The sequence below is a fragment of the Terrapene carolina genome, unplaced genomic scaffold, assembly GCF_002925995.2.
Source record: "Terrapene carolina triunguis isolate 2854851 unplaced genomic scaffold, T_m_triunguis-2.0 Scaffold230, whole genome shotgun sequence".
NCBI classification, from domain to species: Eukaryota; Metazoa; Chordata; order Testudines; family Emydidae; genus Terrapene; species Terrapene triunguis.
In genome coordinates, this window is record NW_020664581.1 from 1,214,205 (window position 1) to 1,227,922 (window position 13,718).

Below are 13,718 nucleotides of genomic sequence, written 5' to 3' on the forward strand. Positions count from 1 at the left end.
AGTTTAGGCACTCCAGGAAGATAGGGAAAATCATCAGCAATGGTGCCCTATAAATATGCTGCATAATCACAAGATGCATTTTGAGGAACATTTCAGAGATGTCAGGATTCCTCAGCTGCATAGAGGAGAGAAAAGCTGAGACAGACGTCCTAGAAATTGTCATGTTTGGTTTTGGGGCGTCTCCTTAATCCTGCCCACAAACACGGACCTTTCTCACTGTCTCCTTTCCTCTTCAAATTGCCTTTCTGTTGTTTCATGTTGCTTCTCTCTATGTCTTGATTCTGTTGTTAAATTGCTGTATTTGGTTGTGGGTTCCTCTTTTAAGTGTTTTCTCCTGAACAGTTAATAATTATTTGCATTTCTCTAGTGCCTTTTGTCCCAAAGGATCCCAAATGCTCTCAGACTAAGAACGTAGGAATTGTGTAATCCATCAGTGAAAACAAGCCACCTCTGAGGTGGGATGGGGCAGCCTTTGAACAGGCCACAGGAACATTACACACTACCTCTATAACATGAAATGCAAATTAATCCCGAATCCGATTGAAACTGCAGAGGGAATTTAGGCTGGCTGAAAGTTGGCAGGAAAAATGCCATGTGAGTGGTCAGGGCCTCAGTTTTACATCGCATCTGTCAACATTCCACCATCAATAACGCGGATCTCCCTAGCACCATGACGCAGTCACCCATGCTCCTCCCTGCAACACAGCCCCTCCTGTCACCACCCTGGGGCTTTGAGACTGTCACTGACTCAGAGGGGAGAACGCCCCCACTGCGGCATCCATACCACTGCCCACACTGCCCTAGGTTTTCCTCTTCAGGTCTCTCATTCAAGTACAGACCTGGCCAGAGACTGTAACTTGTGAGCTCTGACAAGATTGCAGCCCCAGAAGATAGGGGTAAGAAGCCCAGAGAAGCTTCTTTCTCAGTACCAGCCATATTAGATTCCTTCCTCCCCGCGATGCCCAGGAGACACCAGCTCCCACCCACACGTCAGTGACCTCCATACTCCCTCAGTGGTATCAACCTCTCCCCATTCCTCACAGGCCTCAAGGGTCACCAGCCCCCCTCCAGCCCCTGCCCACGCAGTTTCCCTCTAACCCCAGAGACTGCCAGGGACACAAGCCTCCCACCGCCCTGCCTCTTCCCTCAAGGGCCCTTAGCAGTGTCAGCCTCCCCATTCCCTGAGTTCTGCCCACACACCCTTCCTGGTCTGCAAGTGACTCTGGCTGCCCATAGCCTCCCTGTGCGCCTGTCCTGCTCACCTCCCTCCCATGGGCCCAGGCCTGGATTTCTAGCTCAGACTTGGATTGTGCTGGCGGAGCTGTAGAGGGAAGGCCACATCGGCCTCTCCCCATCCAGCAGGTTAAATATCTCAGTATGCTGTGCTGAGGGCTCTGAGCATGACCAGTGCCTCTTCTCCCCCCTTCCGCTCCCCCACCTCGGATTCCAAGGGACACCAGCCTTCCTCAGTCTTTCACAGCCTGAGAGACAACAGCTTTCCCAGCTCCACATGCCCCTCGGATATACCAACGCCAGATAAACACCCTGCGACCTCCATTGCTCCCTGAGTGACAGCCTCTCTCCATCCCCCACATTCCCTGAAAAACACCATCCCCTTTCTGCCAGAGGGACCCTCGCCCGTCACATTCCTCCTCTGTCTCACAAAGGCACTGAGATACCAGCTCACCCTCTGCCGCCCACGGGCCTTAAATGCCTGCAGCCTGCCTCTCCACTGTACCTGCCACCAGAGACACCAGTTCCCCCCTGCCCCAGCTCTGTCCATCCCCACGTATTCTGGGACACCAGACTCTTCTGTCCGTCATGCTTCAAGAGATGCTGGCCTCCCACTGCCTCCCATGCTCCTTGACAGACATCCTCCCAGATCCCAGCCCTTTTCCCAGAGAGCCCCCTCACTGTGCCCCTCAAAGTCCTGTGCCCTGCCGGAGAGCCACCAGCACCCCACCCTCCCCCCCACTGTCACAGAGGGGGTGCTGCTCCTTCCCCAGGCGTTTAGCGTCTTTTGCTGGTCTTGTAGAGTTAAATGTTTCTCATTCACTTTTTATGAAAGTTGTGGCCTTTCCTCTCTGAAATTTGGTGCACTTGGTGGGTGTCCAAGAACTGGAAATATTTCCCAGGAAGTCAGCTGTAAATAGGATATTCTAGAGTGATGTGAGGTGCTCTCTTCCATTGTGCTAATTCCCTCTCTTTTATTCAACTCCTGTCAGTTCAGAAATTAACGTAGAGAATAATTTACAAATGCAGCCCACTTCCGCACACTTTCCAGTCCCTGTGCTTGATTTTAAGAGAGAAATTACCACCTGAAGCTTCCACAACACACTGCCCTTAAATCCCTCCAGTGCTGTGATGAAGGACAAGAGAAGCAGGACCAGCTAAATCTGCTGCTGCCACCACCAGTGACGGCCCTTGAATGCTCCTGATTGCTGAAAAATAGTGAGGTCCCATCTGCCAGAGATGACCCTAAATCCACAGTTGCTGCTACTGCTGCCAGAAACGGCCTTTGGACCCTGCAGTGCTGCATAAGGGGTGAAGATGCTGCTGCCAAAGCCTCTCCTGCAGCTGCTGGTGATGTCGTCCTTGAGCTCGTCCTTGCTTCAGGAGGACAATGAGGGCCCTTTGCCAGGGGCCAAACTGAAGCCATGTCTCCAGGAGTTGCCCAGGAATCTCCCTGTGGTTTGAGAAAGACAGTGCGGTCACTGCTCCCAGAAGCCGCCCCAGCACAGCCGCTGCTATTTCCAGAGATTCTCCTTAGACGAGAGCCTGGGGGGAGCTGGAAGAACGGCTGAGTTAGCGGACCTGGTGGTGCACAGTTTTGTTTGTTCCTGATCCCATTAATTTCTGACTATACAACAAGCAGGCCCTGGTACATTTCTCTTCCAGAGGTTTATAGTTTCTGGCCAGGGAGCTCCAAGGATGAAAGACAGAAACGGTTCTCTGACTGTGTCTCCTTGGAAGACAGTCTCCCCCAGGAGGATGTTTGATGAGAGTCACTGAAAAAGAGGTCAAGAGACACTGATGATGAAGAGAACCCAAGGTCAGAGTTAAGGCAAGGCAAGGTTATCAGTGAGAATATTCCTTCTGTCCTCCCTGTTCTTAGGCCAGTGCTGAATAGGGTGAGGAAGGCTGTGCTTGGCCTGTATGTCGCGTGCTCTGTGCACAGATGAAGATTTTGGACAGTAGTGGCAAAACGGCAGCACTTCCCCGTCCCCAGAGGCAGCACGCAGCCTGCAGTACAGTGCTCAGAACGGCACCATAGAGTCTGGCAGGGGATCCTGGCAGAGCCGTGCGGCAGCTTCCAGTCATGGAGTCTCACTGGCATGTGTGGCACCCAGACTTTGCTCAACCCTCAACCACATTGGCAATTGCAAGGAGCCCCTGGAGCCTAACAAGCACAGTATAAAGTTCGAGGCAGACACCTTCATCTTCAATGTGGATGTGGCCCTAGGAGATGGCAGGTCCCAACATCCAGTGTTCTGAGCAGCAAGGAAACATGCCAGTACCATGAAATAGCTGTGAGGTGAGCTAACTTCTGAGTTACCTTGTGATAGCTCCTAAGGCAACATGAGCCGTCATACGGTAGCTCCACTGGAGTGCCAGCCTTACATTGGCTCACGGAAGGCTTATGAAGAGCTTGCAATTGAAGGACGCTCTCTGGACACTGCAGTGGAATCACTGTGTGACATGCATTATCACAAGACAGCTCCAAAGTTAACTCCTGGTCCCTGAGTTCCTTGATCAGTGAGCGGTAGGCCTAGTAAGTCATAGCGAGCTGTGAAAAGGCAGCAGGAGACCTACATCCTAGCACCAGAGGCTGAAAGCATAGCCCTACAGGGCGAACCTCACCTGTTACATGTACAACATTAAAACATATGTTTAAAATGGCATTCTCGTTTAATGTCCTTGTGTCATGTGACTCTGGCCGTGGCCATCCAGTCTCATCAGGGTTGTGCCATTTCTCATTGGGTGTAGTGAACCTGGACCTAAACCTCCCACCTCTGCTGATCAGCTGTGTTGTGACAGTGGTCATCTGGACCTCAAGGCGTATCTGTGAACAAGTGTTCGACTCAAGCCAGGATTGTTCAATAGTGTCGACACAGTTTCAATTTTACGCGCCCGCGAATTCAGCGGAGAATCCAGGTTAGAGGGTTCTCTGCACAGGGTTTGGTTCTTATGTCTAAGCAACAACAGAACGTGCCAGATGTATCATTTGAAGCAAATTTTTAGATGCAAAACTAAGTTTTTCAGGTGCTGTTCTGGAAACCCACAACTCTTTGTATTTCTACAGATCTGAAAGAGAGAGAGAAGAAAAATAAGCCCTTTAGGCATTTAGCTCCTAGGGTAAAGCTACCTCTTTCTATATAAACTCATCAATTAATTCTGTTTCAGTCAAATGGTGTAAGCTTCCTGCCACTGCAGTTACAAGCCCCTGTTTCCTTGTAGGCTTTTTGTCTCCTCATTGTTTCTAAACTCATGCACAAAAAAGAACTGAAGTTTCATTCCACAGCCAGGGCAGATTCCTATGGAGAGCTGATTCAGAGGCTCAGGTTTGGTGTTTGTCAAGTCAAAGATTAAATTAGATCCATTTTTCTCAGGCCCTTTCCTAATGGGGATCCCCTGGTGTATAGGTACAAACCGCACAACCACTTCTACTCCGGTTTGGAGAGAACGTGGCCTTTCCAGGTCAGGGTCTGAATCCAGTGCAGGAGTACAGACAGGAGTGCCAGAATTAGGTGAAGTGAGAAACTAAATTCCCCCCAGCCCCTCAGGAAGGTGGTCCCCCTAGGTTGGGAATAGGGTCCAATGGTGAAGTAGAACAAAGAATGCCAGTATTAGATGAACAAATCTGTGTTCCCCTCCCTCCCCAGGAAAAGGTGGTCCCTCTGCCTCCTGGCGGGGCATGTGGGTTTAAGGAGTGTGGGAAAAGCCTGTGATCAGTTGAGCTAGAAACTGAGGCTCTGTCCAGAGCTGGATTGCATTGGTGCAGCAGGATGCTGTACTGTGAGTGTTAGTGCTGAAGAACATCCCACCCATTCAGTCGTGCTCTCTTCTTATCACACAGGGCTGGATACTGCACCATTGAAAATAGGGCAAAATTCCAGTTGACTTCAGTGGAAGCAGAATGGGTCCCATATTCCCTTAGAGTCCATCCTTCACTTCAGGAGAGCCCCCAATGTTTGGCAATGTGGAGAGGCCCCTATTCATGGGGGTACACTTCAGTGTGATCACCTTACCACTACATTTCAATTAGACTCCCGCAGCTGACACGGGATAAGGGGCTGTTTAATTGCTGTGTAGATATTCTGGCTCGGGCTGCACCCTGAGGTCTGGGACCCTCCCACCTCGCAGGGTCCTAGAGTCCGACTTCCAGCCCGAGTCCGCCAGGACAGGCCAGCCGTGGGTGTCTAATTGCAGTGTAGACATACCCTCTGTGATCTGAAACTCAGTGTGGCCCAGCCCTCCCCTGCCTGGTGTGTGTCAGAGCGACAATGCCTTGCTCGTGAGCATACCCAAATGGTAGGGAAATTGACCAGAGATCAAGCGCTAGAGTGTTAAGGAAGCCATCACTAAGTAAGAATGTTGAAACTCGTCTTACCTGCAAACTTGCTGGGTGCTGGTATGTTGTTTTCCATTGGTCCCTAAACTACGCCACCATCCAAAGGTGTTTTCAATTAGGCGGATGCTATGGCGTTCCTGAAACCAGTCTCTGTCTCTGTCTCAGCCATTGAGGTTTCCCTTCTAGACCTGGCACTGCAGACAGCAATAGAACGTGATAGCACATGCCCTGTAGGGACACAGCTGTGGAGACGGGGTATCTGGAGAGCACGAGCCGTGTTTCTGGGTTAGTTGATGAAGAACTAGTGATTCGTGTGGTAGTCTCCCCGCAAAGAAATTAGCCCTTTGATCCTGAGCAGATACACTAATCTGAAACCAATCAAAGACTTCCCTTCCTGGAAGAATGGGTGGGTTTGTGTTTTTTAAATGTTGATGTGCATTGCCTACAAGGAGACAGGGGCATTGTGGGTAATAAGTCTCAGCATGTGTTCATATCACAGCAAGCACAGCTGGCTTCACCTCATCTGATCACTAACGTACTAATCACAGCTCATGCACCCATTTCTCTGACGAGTGAGTAGAAGAGCAAACCTTGACTTCAGCTCATTTATGCCCACTGGGTTATCACATAGGAATGAGTATCTCAAATGTGTTACCTACACATCGGTAAGAAACATACCCATGCCCCTGACAGATTCTTTCATTGTCAAAGTGGCCAGAAAAAGCAGGAATTAAACCTTACAAAGCTTCGCCTCCCTGTTGATTCCAGCACTGAGAGCGTCCTGCGATGAAGTTTTGTTTCATACAAATTATTGCCTAGGTAGAGGGGAATAGAGTCTCTGCTCCAGGGAGAGGGCTGTTCCTGCCAACTTTACGACTGGAAATGAAGGTCACAAAAAGGAAACTAAAGGAATGCAGGATTTTCCGCTTCTAGATCGGCCTCCAAAGAGCCACATTTCAGCTGTGAGGCTACGGTCAGTGAACAGGTTGCCAAGCAGAAGATAGAAGCAGTCAACGTAGAAAGCTCCCTGCAAGCCAGCTTGGAGTGGCTGTGTAGGAGTCCCTCCATGTTCAAGGTATATTAAGAGATTGGCTTGAAGAGTCCCAGAGGTTGCATCCATGGGGAGTAGAAAAAAGCCCCTCTCCCATCAGGAGAGGCTGGGCCTTCTAGAGGAGGGTTGAGGTCTACTGTGGAAGAACCGTGAGCAGTGAAGTGCTTAAAGATTAGACTCGAATTCCCTTCTCACCACCAAGGGCAGAGCTGAGGCACGCGGGTGGGACAGTAAGCAATGTTGTGGGAACATTCATGGTTATCATGGATGTTGTGTTTATAAATCTCCTATTCCTAATGCAGATTTGCTGTTGGCCATGGTTTCGATTGAAATACAGTTTTTGGTTCCTATTTCTCCCCGTTTCACCACTCCGCAAATTGTGACCAAGAGACACAGCAGTGTCAAAAGGACTTTCACTTGATTTATGGGGGTTCTGCAGTCATGTCATGGTGTTTGAAATTGCCCAAGAAAAGCTAGGGAAGCCGTTTCATGACCTTCTTACATTAAAAGAATGGGAGGGACATTTTTCAAAAAGAGCTTGGAAGTCCTCTTGCTCTTCTACTTCATTCTAGCAAGCATAGCAAAGTTGTTACTGTGACATCCAGCTGTGACGGCACTCTCTTTAGAAACCCACTAAAACCCACAGATGTTCACTAGGGGAATGGCCACAGTACTTTGTAAGCCAGACAGATGTGTTTGTGGGGCTCGCTCTGTGCATTGACTTTGGGTTGCTCTGCAGCTTAATAAGGATCTGGGGTAGCCTCCACCAATGCAAGCCTCACTCGATCCTGGCTTTTGTGTACTGTATTGAGTGCTAGCCAGTACATTTCACTTGCTGTCTCTCATTTGGCAGAAGACAGTTATGTCTGAAACAATGTTACTGATTAAATTGCTTGTTTCTCTCCCTCTGGAGTCTGATGCAGGCAGGAGAGCTATGTTCAGTACAATATTCTTGTGAACTTTGTTCCATTATGAGTGCAACCTCTTTCCTTGTAGAAACTTTTAATTAATCCAAGGCTAAGCCCCTGTGTTCATAGCACCAATACCAGATTGAAATATTGACTAAAGCCCCTGATACAGTGAACAAAACTTCAGGAAACGAGGTTTCTGGAAATGTAATTCAGAAAGAGGAAGAGTTTCGGTTAGGGAGAGAGATGTGGTGAGCTGTGTTCTCAAACGGGTTCCTGTCCTCTCAGATCCATTGGGGTGCGACTTGACTTCGGAATATACAAAGGGAATGGTTAGGAGTTCCTCTTAGGAGTTAGACAGAAGCAGGATTCCACTGAGATGAGAGCAGACAACTCTCCTGAGCTTTTCCTGACACTCAATCTGGCCCAGCTATTTTCTGGAAACCAGATGTCGAGCTCAATCTCATTTTCTGAAGAGAAATCCTTGGCGTCCCTGGGTGGGCAGGAAAAATCTACAATTTATTGCAGGCTCTCGAGTAGGGATTAAACCAAACTTCCATACCCAGAGAACCTGGGGTTGTCCCCTTTGGGAAATAGTAGCTGTCTCTCAAGGGCACATTAACAGTCTATTGGCCATTAGTTCTAGTTACTGTTCTCACAACTGTCAAAAATCAAACCACTAAAGCAAATTTCTGGTTCAGTCAGATAAAATGTTGAATTGTATTTACCGCTCTCATTCTCTTGTTCTTTCTGTAGAGCATTCTCTCTCATGCACGTGTTCTTTCTCCCTCTTTTATTCTCCCCTCCTCCCGTCTCTCTCTATTCCCCATACTCTCCTTCCCCCTTCCCCCCCATTCCCTACTCCCTATCTTTAGGAATACCACTGTCAGATTGTCTCCGGCTTTGGCTGTTGAATTCATGTGATTATGAATGTCCCATTTTCTCTAGTAAATGCAGGAATGTGAACTCAATGAATACTGAACTGGCTCCCCGAATCCTTTTGGTTCCAATCACCTGGATCCCTTTCAACATCTCCCCGAGAACCACACACAGCCCCCTCTGGTCTGCTGCGTCACAGTAAACATCAAACCCAGTCTGAGCATCCAAGCCTCACTCATGCCACTTGCAGACCTCAAACACTTTCTGTTCTGCATTGTCTCTGGAGATGAGGGGCTGAGACTATTGTACATACCCCAAACCAGAGAGAGCTGGTGCACAGCCCTGGGGGATGCACCAAACCAGTGAAAGAGCTGTGAGGGAGTCACCAAGCCCTGCAATGCTAATCAGTTATAAGTATAGTACTTAGAGAATTGCTTTTCTGCCATAGACTTTAGCACATTTCTGGGAGATGGGGAGAAGGCCCCACTTCAGTAGAGCAAGGACTGCCCACATGTTCGCTCCTCAATACAGCTGCACCCGCCTTCCCACTGTTGCTGAGTTGGTCATTCTCCTCAGCATCTTCCGCCCAGCAGAGACCTCTGCAATGGGAGGGAAGTGTGAGGAGCCAGCCCTTTGGCCCAGCGTGGGTTTCTGGGAGTCGCAGTGGTTCTGGAATGGTTTGGGATGAAGTCTGTTCATTCTCCGTGTTGTTATTGCGCCCAGGACTGATGCTAACATTCTCTCTCATTGCCTCTCTTCCTGCTCTCACATCTGCATGTCCGCGCTGCTCTGTCTAGAACTGCCTCAGGCCTCAGGAGGGTGGGCGAGTTGTGTAAGTGAGCATGCTCTCATCTCATAGCAAACCCATGTTGTCCTCCCTGTGCTGCCGTGTGTGTCACGTGCCAGTCACTCTCCCTTCTTGTCCCACAACCCTTGGGATGTGGGAGAGGAGGGAGTGGAGCTTGCTGTGAACCGTGAACTTCAACCCTCCCCGTACCCTCTTGTGCCCAGTAGCATGTCTGTGTCCCTGTGCTGTGATAGTATGTGCCGCTGACTTCTAGAAGGAAACTGAGGAAATTCCCTTCTGGCTTTGACATGGTTCAAACTATGGCTTGAGAGAGCCCTCCCACTCGAATTCACTGCTCCCAGGGGACAGCCAGCAGAGGATGCACAGGGGCGGGGGGCAATTTCAGATCACTGTGCAAGTTTTCAATCAAGCATTCACATGTATAAGGTTTCTGGAAAAGGCAGAGACTGAATTAGCTGGCAGCTCCTCCACAGCCAGCATTTGCTCCTCCTGCACCTTTCCCAACAGCTCCCTGAGAGCTGACCACATTCCCTTTGTCAGAACTGGAAGAGCTCAGAGCCCCAAATGTCTTTCCCTTTAAGTACATGTTTCCCTGCCATAGGACGTCTTTAGCTCACTGCCTGGGCCCTGGAGCAGACTCTCGGGTGAGAGGTGGTTGTGAGATGGGGAAAGTAGCATTTTATCCTGTTTCAGCTCCTGAAATGAAATAACATTTCTAGGCGTGGGACAAAATAGCAGACAGAGAAGGGGCTATCCGGGCTGGGCAGCAGGAGAATGCTCGCCTCTCTGCCAGGTGGCTGAGCAGCCACAGGGCAACTGAGGTGGTCACGTCAGGTTCTTGTCTTGATTCTAACGGAGTGAATGTGAAGCCCTGTCCTGTGCAGACCCTAGTACAGACACCATCAGTGACCAGTGTCTGCATGGAGCAGTCACGGGGGAATCTCAGCTCGAAGACCCTGTCTGAGCCCAGCACAGACCCTGGTGGTGACCAGTACCTCTTGAGGACTCTGACAAGCGAATGGCTGATCAGTTTAATGTAGCTACCTGGCAGGAATAGGGCCCCAAGCAAGGAAGTTCATGCACTGCAGAGTGATAAGAAGAACATCCCAAGCATGAGTGAATGTGACTGGCCAGAAGGTGACCTGGGGCCTTGAGTAGGCGAGGGAAGCTTTGAATTGTGACGTGCTCCAGAGTCCAGGGGGCCAACCCGGTGAATTTCCCCAGAATGCATGCCTCACTGTGTTCCAGTTGTGCGACTGCTGTGTCTGTCTATCCCTCTGTCTCTCACCAGTAGCATAAATCGGAGTCCAGCTCACTCCCTGTGTGCTGCCTCCATGTGTGAAGGCAGCTCCAGAGCACAAGCGAAGTTCTGCACAGACTCATGTTGGTTTTTACTTGTCTCATTTTCTGCTGATTGCGCTGCCTCCCCATCCCAGTGTCCAGCCGGGCTGGGCCAGAACCCCGAGGCACCCAATGGGAACACCTAAGGAATCTCCATCCCCATCCCTGTCCAGCCGGGCTGGGCCAGAACCCCGGAGCACCCAATGGGAACACCTAAGGAATCCCCCATCCCCATCCCTGTCCAGCCGTGCTGGGCCAGAACCCGGGGCACCCAATGGGAACACCTAAGGAATCCCCCATCCCGGTCCAGCCAAACACACAACTCACCTCCACAGGGACCAGAGATGCTCCATTCCCACAGTCTCTGATGCACAGGAATTCTTAACAGAGATGTAGGAAATGCTGAAGACCATCTGCCTCTGGGCTGCCTACAAAGCAGTTTTAAAGCCCTTCAACCCTCAAGTGTACCAGGAGACCCTGGCTGATAAATGTGTGTGCCTCAGCTTACGCAGAACTAATCTCGTTCAGTGTGTCCATGGCCAGCAAGGGAGGGTCCTCCTCAGGTCAGAGTTCACTCCACATGTCCGTGTTTTCATGCATTCAGTCCTGTTGACTCTGTGACTGGTGTTACACAATGTCTGAGTGTTTAGGGCATTATCATGTGGACTCAGGAAAAACTGGGCTCCGGCATCCAGATGTGGAGCCAAACATTTCTCAAAGTTCCAAACTGAGGCAGGCACTCTGGACCTCCCCCATCCTGACGCTACAGAGAGAGAGGAGGGGTCAGAAAATAGCTATTGCTTAGACCCTTCACTTCCACACACCTCATACTCCCAGAACATTGCGAGCCTGCTGGCAGCACCAAAGACGTTAGAAAGCATCAAAGTGATCAGCTTTGCTTGGAGTGGATGGAGCTGGTGTCATCCCCGTCCAACTGAATATGGGTGTCAGATGATGGTTACCTTGTCCATGTCCCACTGAACAGAAGATTCAGACAGTGCTTTGATCTCTCTCACACACACACACCACGTGACTGAACGTGAGTGTCAGCTGTTGTTTCCACTACACAGCCCTGTTTGTTTCTGTGAGACTTTGTTGGGTGTTGTTTCTTCTGAGCCCAGCATCCCCATCTGACTGTGAGCAGAAGCTTCAAGCAGTCCTGCGTGTCAGCCCCATCCAGTTGTTCATGAGCTTTGAACAATATTTTGTCTCTGCCCCACAGCCCCATCTGTTGCTCATGAACTGCAGACGGTGCTCAGGCACAACTCCAAGAGGGCGAAACCTTTGGCTGATTCTCGTCATGGTGCCATATCCCATCCAAGTATACATGAGCTTCATACAAAGCTTAGTCTCCATCCTACTGCCTCATCCTTCTGAACATGAGCGTGATTTCTGTGCTACCCAACTCTATGGGAAGAGCCCCTTAATAATAATCCTAATTTCTTCGAGTGTCCTCTGCATAGTCCCACTTTTGGGATATATGTCGACTGGTGTCACTGAACAGTGCAGCCTTCTACTAGTAATGCCTGTTAGAGTGCTCATGTCCCCCTCCCAACGCCCCCCCCCCCCCCCCCCCCCGCTTTGAGCACATTCTGAGAGTGGAGCTATAAATGAGGATGTGGCAGTGGTCACCTCAGTTCCTTCCAGTCACTGGCCATGTGTGGATGTGAACCTTCTTGGGAATCAAGATCCTTACCAAGGCATCTTACTTTTTTAATTGTTAGATAGATAGGTGTAAATAGACTGCTCTTCATCTTCTTTAAACATGAGGATACTAACTGCCTAGCCAGTTTCACCTGTAGGACAAGAGTTCACTCTTCACCTGATGAGCATTGCACCTGATGAGCATTGTAGACTGATAATGCCCCCTATTAAGGAGGACCATAATGGTGCTGAGCATGCACTGAGAGCACCCTTTGCTGTCTTTGATGCATCTTCAACATTGATAGCTGCAGCGATAATTATCTGAAGACAAGCATGGCTGTGCTCGTCCGCTCTTCCCTACCTAACAAGGTCAAGGAGTGAAGATCTTCTGCTTGAAAGGGATAGACTTTTTAGCTCTAAAATGGATGGAGAATTGGAGAAAATGAAAGAAACAAGTTCAACAGCTAGCTCGCTGGGTCTCTTGTAACCTTTCAAGAGAAGAATTCTTACAGCTGCCTTCAGATATCGAAGGCAATATCATCTACCTTATTCTTCATCTTCATATTTCAACAAAGGCAGACAACACTACCAACAGCAACAGCAATCCTCTGCTTCTCAGCAGCAATATAAAGGATGTCCCTTTAAATCCAAGATGAGACAAAAGAATTCATCCTCCACTTCTTCTTTCCTTACAGTTAAACTTCAGCTTTGACATGAAGATCAAGAGCCACAAACCCAGCCTTAATTCTCTTCCCCTAACAGTTGGCGAATGTTTATGCCATTTGGACACTATAGTTTTGGACACTATGAAACACCGTTTTACAATCCAGTTTGAGAACCTCCCTCCCAGGGGCGGCTCTATGTGTTTTGCCGCCCCAAGCACGGCAGTCAGGTGGCTTTAAGGAGCATGCCTGCGGTCGGTCCGCTGGTCATGTGGATTCAGCGGCATGCCTGCGGGAGGTCCGCTGGTGCCGCGCCATCGGCGTCCCCGCCGCCGAATTGCCACCGAAGCCGCAGGACCGGCGGACCTCCCGCAGGCACGCCGCCGAAAGCCGCCTGCCTGCTGCCCTCACAGCGACTGGCAGGCCGCCCCCCGCAGCTTGCCGCCCCAGGCACGCGCTTTCTGTGCTGGTGCCTGGAGCCACCCCTGCTCCCTCCAAACCAATCTCCCCTGTCAGGACCCCTCTTACAACTCAATGTTAAGAACAAAAATGAACGCTCCACTAACGGAGAAAGTAGTAGAAGAGGTTCCAGTAAATCTAAGAAATCGGGATTTCTACTCCTGCTATTTCCTAATTCCTAAGAAAAATGGAGGTCTTTGTCCAGTCCTGGATCTGAAGAAGCTAAACCGATAGATCCAATAGACACATCAGAAAGTTAACTCTAGGATCCATTACCCTCTCTTTGTCCTATCTAGATTGGTTTGCTGCGCTCTATCTCAAAGAATCTTACTTTCATATTTTGAGAAGCCCATCACATGGGAAGTGCCTTAATTTTGCCATAGGTCATTTCCAA

The 13,718-nt window shown here is 49.8% G+C and overlaps 1 protein-coding gene across 1 annotated transcript in view; it reads left to right on the plus strand.

The window, feature by feature from the left end:
- Positions 1-13,718, plus strand: part of LOC112101948 (SH3 and multiple ankyrin repeat domains protein 3) — a 205,631-nt gene that overhangs the window by 176,601 nt on the left and 15,312 nt on the right. The gene's annotated exons all lie outside the window — the stretch shown is intronic.